Consider the following 10,459-nt stretch of genomic DNA (forward strand, 5'->3'; position numbering starts at 1 on the left):
GATGAGGTAATTGGACCTCAGAAAGATGAAGCGAGTTATCTAAATCCTCTTAGTTAGTGAGTGGCAGAGCCTACAATAGAACTTAAGGTCTGTTTGATACGAAATCCACATGTTTTCATATTATCCTGCTCAGTCTCTTGAAAAGAAAGCTGTAGAAGAAAATGCTAGACATCTCCATCCCTATTCAGAGAAATCATCCTGTGAGGATCCATGAGTGAGGATATTTCAGCATGTGTCAAGTGCTTCAAGCTGAGCTAAGAAATCAGAAAAAAAAGTATCATAGGAGACCCTTGCCCTCAATGAATTTCTAATATAATTGGATATGGAGGATGTATAATAAGCACAGGCTTACTTAGAAGAAGAGAAAATAGTAGCTGAACGAATAGCATGTGTGTGTGTGTGTGTGTGTGTGTGTGTGTGTGCTCCCATTGTGTCCCATGTATGTCTGAAGGAAAACTCAATGAGTGCTTATTATGTACATGGTAAAAATCAATCCCAGAAAGATACTGAAGACAGTGAAATCCTGGGACAGGGAACCAGTCTTTGGGGAAGAAGGAGAGGAAGGCACCAAAACATAGATGAAAGGGCACCCTTACTTATCTGAGGCCGAAGGTCCACAGGTAAAGGGTACTGCAACATAAAAGAAAAGAGAAATCCAGACTAGGAAGACATCTGGCAGATGTACTGTGCAAAGGCCAGCATGAGGTCATCCTTACCCATTGAGCAAGAGTCAAGAGAGGAGGGAGTAAGTTAAGAAGCCAAGGAGACTAGAAAAGGTTTGGAATACAGCCATTCATGTGGGCATGAATACAGCCAAAAAATCAACAATAGATGAATAAAAGATTGTGGAGCTGCCTGCAGGGCTCCAGTGAAGTTAAGCTGCTGGGATTTATGCATTTGTTGATTATCCACTTTGTGCACTACCCATAGTAAATATTCAACCCCAGGCAGCCGCCTCTGCACCATCCCTACTCTCAGCCCCCCAGCCAATGTTCTGTCTCATTTATTCCTAAGTTGTGAGCAATCTGAGCAACAAATTATGAAGACAGAGCATACACACATAGGGTTTGCTGTTATAATCAAAATTTACAACAAAATTAATCTGACACATATTTAATGATATGCATAATTGTTATTGTGCTGGGTGGCAATTAGGCATAAATTGTAAACAGTTCACATAAATGCCTGTAATTAGAATTACTTCCAAACAGTTAAACCAAATTCTTAGTTTCTTTCCTGAGTTTGTCAGCCCTTGTGTATCCCTCATCTGCACCCACGTCAGCAGTGCAGTTATTGAGTTGGCGTTAATCACCACCTTCATCAAGCACTTGTTATGTTAGAGGAAAAAAATCTGGGGTCTCTTTGCCCAACAGCTACCTCTGGCTGTCACTCAAAAGGCCCTCTCATCTGGAGTGCCCATCAAGAGCCAGTATTTGCACACCCTGTTCTCTGTCACCATCAAATGCTACCCCCTACTCTTTCCAGAGGGATGTTGGAAGGAGTCAGAGGGGTAACCCTTGGTTAGTGGTGGCAACAGGGGAGAAGAAAACTTGACTCTGAATCTTCATAACTGGAACTCCAGGAGCAGGTAGATGACAGGGTAAGGGAAATTGACTGAATTCATTATGCAAGCCCCTCTCCCTACCTCCATCCCATGAAATGACTAATAAGGTCCTCTTCACGGTGTCTTTAAGGGGATAGATTCCCACTAAAAAGAAACCCTGTTCCAGCCTAAACCTCAACACGTTCCTCTCTCCATTCAATGGTAGTGTTGCCTGAAATGCTTTTAAATTCCAGAAATGTGTTGCTTTTATTTTGCCATTAAAAATAAATGGCTTCAAAAATCCCAAGAAAGCCATCATATAAACTGGAATATGTACCAGTAGGCTAAGCCATACAGTGAGATAGAGAGACCTGGATGCCCCAACTTGCTGGCAGTGAGAGTTTGGTATTTACCCTCTCTGAACCTCAATTTCCTCATCTGTAAAATGGTGATAACAATAGTATCTATCTCATAGAGCTGTTGTGAAGATTTTATGAGATCATGCATATAAAACATTACCACACTGCTTGAAATGGTCATTGACTATTAGATGCATTCATTCTTATAGCAGCTATTGTTGCTTTTTAGCGGTAGTCTTGGCTGCCTCATTAATGTGCTGTCCTTCCAAGTGTTTACTTCTGTAGGAAGCAGAACTGCAGGAAATGAATGTATGAAATGCTGGTGGTGAAATCTGGACAGTGGAGCCACAGATGACCTTAAATCAAACAGAACAGCACAGATGGCTCAGACCCTCATCTATCCATTTTGATAGAGGCAGGTTGGTGCTGACCCTGAACATGGCACAGCCTGGCACTTAGAGGAGGCCTAAGCCACACCAGATGAAAATAATCATCAAAAACATTCATTTAATTGCCAAAACTGTAATCTCTGAACCCTCGGTGCAAGGCCCTTGGGAGACGAATCATATATGCAAGATATTTTAGAACGAGAGACAGAGTATGTGAGTTAACATGAACAACAAGTACAACAAGGACTAATGAAGGGGTATCCTCTACAGTGGTAGCAACCAGGGTGAAGGAAATACTCTCCTCTGCTTGCGAGGTTTAGGAGAGCTGCTTTTCCAAGAAAGTTTTGAAGTGAGTGTGTATAAATGCTAAATCACATGCTATATGTAAAAAATCCAGTGTCAATCGAGAGGCATTTTCCCATACAGCTCTTACAACTGAAATTCTGACCTTACTTTGTGTGCCTCCTAAAATGATATGGATTCTGTGGCCAATATTTCAGTTACCATGAACTAAATAAACAATTGAACTATGTTCATGAATTCTGTGGCTCGGGAATCTAGACAGGTCACAGTGGGAATGGTTTATCTCTATCACACAATGTCTGGGACCTCAGCTTGGAAAACCTTTTGATTGGAGAGGACTTGACAGCAAGTTATGGGGTCATCTAGAGGCATCTACACTCATATATCTGACAGTTTATGCTGGTGGTTGCTTTTAATCCATTAGTGCCCTGGTCATGCTATATTGGTCAAAACCATTACAAAACTTCCATTTTCAAAGGGAGGGGACATAGATTCCACATCTCAGTAGGAAGACTATCAAAGAATTTGCAGAGATTATGTAGACCCTATAAGATCTTTAAGGGCATTACTTTTGTCTCCCCAGAAATGGAAAACATCACATGGCCTCTCCATGTGATTTGCTCACAGTATGGTGACTTCAGGATAATCAGACTTCTTACAAGGTATTCCAATGCTACAAAAGTAAGTTTACTGAAAACAAGGCAAAAGTGACAGCACTTTCTACAGTCCAGTCTTGGAAGTCACTTCCTCTATTCTGAATTCTACTACTGTGACCAGGATACCCTGTTGGCACCCATGTTATTCTCCATTGGTTCAAGTAGTCACTAGTACGTTGGGATTTAAAGAGGAGGACTTTCATCCCACCTATTGATGGGAAGAATATTAATAAATTTGTAAATGGTAGCCACCAATCTATCAAACCATGACCATTAACTACCCACTTATTGACTAACCAGGGGGTAAGAATTCTAAAGATATTTTCTCATTCATTTGTTCATCAAATTTATATTGAATGCTTACCATGGGTCAGACACAGAAATTCTGAGAGCCAAACATGAAAAACATAAGTATACCCTTGATTACACAGTTACCACTTTGCTAAATGATAAGAAGAATGAGGATATATTAAAATGGAGCCTAACCAGGTGGGGGTAGGCTGTGAAGGTAATTTAGATGAGGTGGCCAGGAAAGGTCTATCTGGTGTTAAAGTAAAGGAGATAGAAGAAGAAGAAGAAGAAGAAGAAGAAGAAGAAGAAGAAGAAGAAGAAGAAGAAGAAGAAGAAGCAGCAGCAGCAAACTATCAAGTTCTGAGGAGAACTTGATATTCTAAGCAGTGAGAATGTCAAATTCAAACAGTATAAGGCACAAAAGGATTTGTGTATTGAAGAAAGAAAGAAACAAAAAAAACCCAATAAAACAAAAAACAAAGGCTTCCAGGGCTGGAGTCATAGCTCAGTGGTAGAGCACTTACTTGCCTAGCATGTGTGAGGCACTGGGTTTGATTCTCAGCACTGCATATAAATAAATAAAATAAAGGTCTATCAACAACTAAAAATATATTTTACAAAAAGGATTCCAATGTAGACAGTAGACATAGAATCATGGTACATGATAATGTTAGACTGGTAGATAGTAGCTGAACTCAGCAGTTTAATAAGTTCATTCTCCTTTAGTTTGCCTTCTTTTCTAATTAAGCACTGCCTCATTTACTTTCACACTTTGTTTTTGGACTGGAGATTGAACCCAGGGGCAATTAACCCCTGAGCCACATCACCAACCTTTTTTATATTTTAGTTAGAGACAGGGTCTTGCTGAGCTGCTTAGGGCCTCTCTAAGCTGCTGAGGCTGGCTTTGAACTCATGATCCTTCTGCCTCAGGCTCCCAAGTTGCTGGGATCACAGGCATGAGCCACAGTACCAGGCTACTTTCACAACATTTGTTGTTGTCAGAAGACTTTAAGGATGTTTTTCTTATGTGAGAAAAACATAAGAAGTAGATAAAGAGAGAAACAAATGTGGTTCTTGCAGAAAAGGTAAGGTGGGTCTAGTCTGGTGACATTGTTTGAGCTGTCATTAAAAGCCAGATGTTGGGCACAGCATCCACAGTTTCCACAAAGCTGCTCAGTCAACGAACATATGAAAACCTTGGTGTCGAGCTTGTGTTTTGCTTGCCAACAATGGTAGTAAACTGAGATCCTGGCAAAACTGAGAAACTCAGAAACTTGGCACCTATTTTTCTAGCATCTGCTTTCAGCCGTCAGACCTTTTCCAGTTTTTCAGATACCTCTCTGGTCCATACTATTTTACTATATCAATGTAGTAAAGAGTCCAATGACATCCAGCAGTGATGATGATAACTATTAAAATAATAATTAGCACATATTAAATACCTCTCATGTGCCAAGAGTTTTACACATATTATCTCTTTTAATCCTCCTAACAGCCTTGGGAGGTAAGGTAGTACTAGTATTTCCATTTTACACATGAGAGACTTGAAGATCAGGGAGGCTAAGTTCCTTGGCTAAAATCACGGAGCTGATACATAGAAACTAGTCTGAGTGATGATTCCACTCTTTTAGGTGCTATTGAATACTGAAACTCTTCCAGACAGCACAGAATATAATTAGGCACCTGAAAACTTTGCATATGCAGTGCCCCTAAAGGTGAATATTTACCTAATTTTTCATTTTAATCCAGATGCCTGGCTTCATATAGGCTAAATTGAACTGTTGCTTGTGTAAAAAGTATTTACCCTTTCTCAAGGCATTACCTTCATAACATAATTAAGATTAAAAAAAAACAATTTCTTATTTGCATGTTGGTTTAAGAGTTTAAGTCCCTAAACTAACACAAACCACCATTTTGAGCTTTAGCTATCCTTGGAGAGAACGGAATGTAAATCAGCCTCCTTAAATACTTTGAATTAAGTGATATGCAGAGAACAGCTTGCCTTTAATGGATATCCTTACTTGATCTCAATAGGGCCCTGTCTCAGGTATTAAAAAGAAGAAACCCAATTAGCTCTAATTGCTGCTCTCAATGGACATGTTGCCTTCTCATTGGCAGATGGCAGCTTCTGCCATGGAGAAACAAATGCCTCTAAAATTTCCAGGTGGATTATCCCTCCCTTTTTTTCACCCTCACACTTCTTTTCTCCACAGTGTATCATACAACTCACACACCCCTAAGATCTACAAATTCAGAGTTAGGAATGATCTCCTCAAAGGAAGGCAATCAATCCTATTCCCAGCAGGTCAGGTGACTTCATCTTTCTCTTGTTTGGTTTAGTTGAACAAACATTAACTAGGTGCAGGGTCTATGTCTGATCTTGTATAGGTGGTCCAGTGGTTAGAATGAAGACTTTTCAAGATGTGTTCACATCAACTTTGTTCTTTTTGTGCCCAGAAGAGTGTTATATGCATACAGAATGTGTTTATCTTTTTTTTTGTACCAAGTATTGAACTCATCCCTAGCTCTTTTTAATTTTTTTTTAATTTAGAGACATGGTCTCAATGAATTACTTAGGGCCTAGTTGCTGAGGCTCACTTTAAAGTTACCATCCTCCTGCCTCAGCCTCCTGAGCTGCTGGGATTACAGGCATGCATCATGATGTCCTGCTACACTTAAATTTATATTTAACATATTTATTATATGTTGAAGTTATATTTAACAAGTATGCAAAAAATATAATGAATGAATGAATGAATGAATGATTTTATCTTTGTTTCCAATGGCCCAAAGCAATGCTGTTCCCTGACCCTAAGAGGAAATGTTCAAGATTCTCTACCTCTTACCACATGATCTACTGTCAAATTTGTCCCAAGAAAAATATCAGACTTTTAGAACTGGAACTATTCTGAAAGCATTATACAGCCTAGCCAGTACTTTAGGCAGGGACAAATTACCTTATAGGAATTTATTATTAGATGGGCAGAAATACACATATGCAAATAATTACTCTAGACAATATAATGCTAAAACAGAAATATGTTCAAAGTCTTGTACTAGCATAGGAAAAACTTTAGAGGGACAGTAAAGGCTTAGAGAACTTCACAGAGTGTGTGACATTTAATATTTAATAATTGAAGGATGGAAAGGAGTTAACACAGGAGGAGGGAGGCAGAAGCAAAAGTGGAAACAGCATGTACAAAGTCACGGAGTCACAAAGAGTATGAGACATTTATTATGTTCTTAATTGGCGGTCCTTGTAGCAGAGGTTGATTAAATACTGAAGAATGTAGACATATTTCTATTATAGGAAGATCACTCTGATGATAAGGAAGAAGAGCCTAGGAAATCATTCTTACTTCTTGACAGTCCCTTGCAGGCCTTTATTATTGTACCAACAATGGTGGACTGAGAGCATTAAACATAGAGCTCATATTTTCTCCCTTGGGTTTTCCATTCTAGAAATGGGAACACATCAAATTGTGGGGGTTTGTTATGTTCAGTAAATGCTGAGGCAACTGATACCACAAAATTTGTATGTATTTTTAGAACATTCTATGAACCTATAAGTAATTATATTATATTTTTCTTTTACCTTTTTTGCACAAATGGTGCCAGACTATACGCACTGCACTACAACTGGGTTTTTGCACTCAAAATATAATGTGTAGATCTGTCCATGTCAGCACATGCAGAATTCACTTGTTCTTTGTTGTTGTTGTTTATGTTTGTTTATTCATAGATGTATTATATTCCATTGTGTGTGTGTATTTTAATGCATTGAACAAATTAGATTGCTTTTAATCTTTTGTTCTTATGAATAATCCTTAAATAAAAAGTTAAAATTGGGCTGGGGTTGTGGCTCAGCTGTAGAGTGCTTGCCTAGCACGTATGAGGCCCTGGGTTCAATCCTCAGGACCACATAAAAATAAATAAATAAAATAAACGTATTGTGTCCAACTATAACTAAAAAATAAAATATATATTAAAAAGTTAAAATTAATTTTAATGCCAGGATATTTTTATCAACAATTTGAGGGGGAAAGGGGGGACATTGGTATTAAACTGCAACACATTTCTTTTTTCCTTCTCACCTTACATCTAAACAATGTTCACCTAAGAAAGGTTATCAGCACTAATATCTTCCATGGTCCAAGAAACCCATCAGTCAGTGAAAAGAGTATGAGTTTGCTGATAGGTGAGCCTTGGGCTCAGATTCAAATTGTGGTTTCATTACAATCTAGCTGGATGGTTTTGAGTAAACGAATTAGTCTTTGAGAATCAGTTGTGATCTGTAAAATAGGGACAATAATAGTAGCTACTTCCTAATGTTACTATGAGGATTTAGCACAATGATCCACAGAAGGAATTAGTATAGTGCCTCGTACCTACAAAATGTCCAACAAATGAAACTTAACACACTTCCGGTTCATGAACAGGGAGAGTGTTGATGAAACATGGGAAAACTCATCAATTTAACATGAACTACTGTTGATGCTATAGAAATATTTTTGTGTTGTTGGGGTTTTCAATAAATGCCCATATCCACTAAAAGCTTCAAACATAATTAGCCCAGGTCTATTTCCCTCGTTGCACCAATTTTCTCAGAGCTACTTTCACATCCTTGTTCCTTAGGGTGTAAATGACAGGGTTGAGTGAAGGAGTAAGCACTGTATATAGAAGGGAAAGCAACTTTAAGATGTCTTCATACTGAGGCCCTGATGGGAAACCATAGACAATTCCCAGTGTCCCATAATAGAGACTGACCACTGTTAGGTGTGAAGAACAGGTAGAGAAAGCCCGCTGCTTCCCTGTGGCAGAAGGAATCCTCAGAATAGTGGAAATAATGTGAATATAGGAAGCCAGGGTCAGCAGGAAAGGGCCAAGGGCAAATAGAGAGAGGTGCATATAAAAGAGGTCATCTCAGCTACCTGAGTATCAGTGCAGGCAAGTTTCATGATGGGCTTCAAATCACAGAAGAAGTGGTCAATCTCATTAGCAGAACAGAATGTTAAACGAAAAATGAGGACCATGAGAAGGATGGGTGCCAGAAATCCAGCCAGCCAAGAGGCAGCAGCTAGGTGTAAGCAACCCCAGAAGTCCATGATGCTGGAGTAGTGCAGTGGGTTACAGATGGCTATATAGCGATCATAAGACATTACAGCCAGGAAGAAGCATTCTGTAGCCACGAGGGAAGCAAAAAAAATAAAACTGGCAAGCACAGGCTGGGAAGGAAATAGGTACATGAGCTGACAGCAATGTCCTCAACATTATGGGCTCAATGGTAGTAGTATAACCAATCTCTAGGAAGGAGAAGTGGACAAGAAAGAAATACATGGGTGTATGAAGGGAGCAATCAGCTGACACCACAGTTAGGATCACCATATTGCCTATGAGAGTCATCACATAAATGGTCAGAAATATCCCAAAAAGAAGAAACTGAAATCCATGGAGATCCCCAAAACCCAAAAGGATAATTTCTGAAATTTGAGTTGTATTTTCATCTGTACTGCTGGCCATGATTTGGATCTAAAATAAATACATAAGTAAAAATTTAAAGAATAACCATTGATCAAATACTATTTTTAGAAAAAATCAAACAAGAGACTATACATATCAAGCATAATTGGCTTCTCTGTAGACATGCAAGATTCTTAAACTTAATTAATATATTTGACCATAGCCTCCCAGGAGCCATTTGGAAAGTTAATCTATGACTTTAATTATCTCACCATATTTAGAATGAATAGGTTCTTGAAATTGTGACTATGACACATAAATATGCAGTTTTTAATATGTAAAAATAGGAAGAAGTATTCAATTCTTGGAGATCTGACTCTGGTTTCCTCTGCTGTTGCTGCTGGTATTATCATCAACAATGAATATCCCTAGCCATCTATGTGTAAATTGCATAAGATCTGTGATCAATTTTGTTTCCTGTTTTAGAAATTCCATACCAATTAAATTATATGTATTGTGTTTCATCATGACAAAGTATGTCTAGTCCTTAAAACAAGTTCATTAAATAATAGAAGAGGCACAATACAGTAGTGTAAGAGTAAACTAGCAATAGTAAAGAGTGTGAGTAAAGGAGAACATTTCAGGTAGAGGGAGTAAGGATTGTTGCAAGGAAGGACTGAGTTTAGAAAACTAAGGGAGGAAAAGTGGGAAGGAGGGAGGGAAAGAGAAAAAGAGAGAAAGAACAGTCAGAAACAGAGACACAGTGACAGAGATATAGAAAGAACAAGGAAGAGGAGGAGAAAAAGAGGGGGAAGGATAAAAGGAGCACAAGGAGAAAAACAGGAAGAGAGAAGGAGGAAAGAAAAAGGGAGAGAAGAAAGAAGGAGGGAGGAAAGAAAGAGGACAGAAGGAAAGGAGGAAGAGGAGGAAGAAGAGGAAGAGGAGAAGGAAAAAAGGAAGAAGAAGATGAAGAGAAAAGAAAGGAAGGAAGAAGACAGGTCAGATCATTCAGGAATTTATGTTTTTAAATACTGTGTAATTCCACTGGATGGTGTTAGCAGCAGTGTAATCCCATTTACAGCTTAAAGTTGCCTTTGATGTTATGTAATACATAGAAGGACAACTTCAAGGACAAAGTGAGAGAAATAAAAGAATATTTCAGAGTACCAAGTGAGAGATAATAGAATATCTGAATAAAATGGTTACACAAAAGATGGAGAGAAGACAAATTCAAGATGTACTTGGGAGGTAGAAACACCGGGACTTACTGACATACAGATATTAGGAGTAATGAAAATTGAATTATTGGAGATGACTCTTGAGTTTCTGGCTTCAGTAACTGGTGCATTGATTTAGATGGTGAAGATTGTGGGAAGGAAAAGATTAGGGGACTCAAAAGTTCAATTTGTATGAAGTTCAATTTGTATGAAGTGGAGAGAGTAGAGAGGCAATTTGTGA

General features: G+C 38.6%; 1 pseudogene; it reads right to left on the reverse strand.

The window, feature by feature from the left end:
- Window positions 1-8,119: 8,119 nt before the first annotated feature.
- Window positions 8,120-9,061, reverse strand: LOC114096525 (olfactory receptor 11L1-like; annotated as a pseudogene).
- Between the last annotated feature and the right edge of the window lie 1,398 nt (window positions 9,062-10,459).

Source organism: Marmota flaviventris, chromosome X (genome assembly GCF_047511675.1).
Source record: "Marmota flaviventris isolate mMarFla1 chromosome X, mMarFla1.hap1, whole genome shotgun sequence".
NCBI lineage: Eukaryota > Metazoa > Chordata > Mammalia > Rodentia > Sciuridae > Marmota > Marmota flaviventris.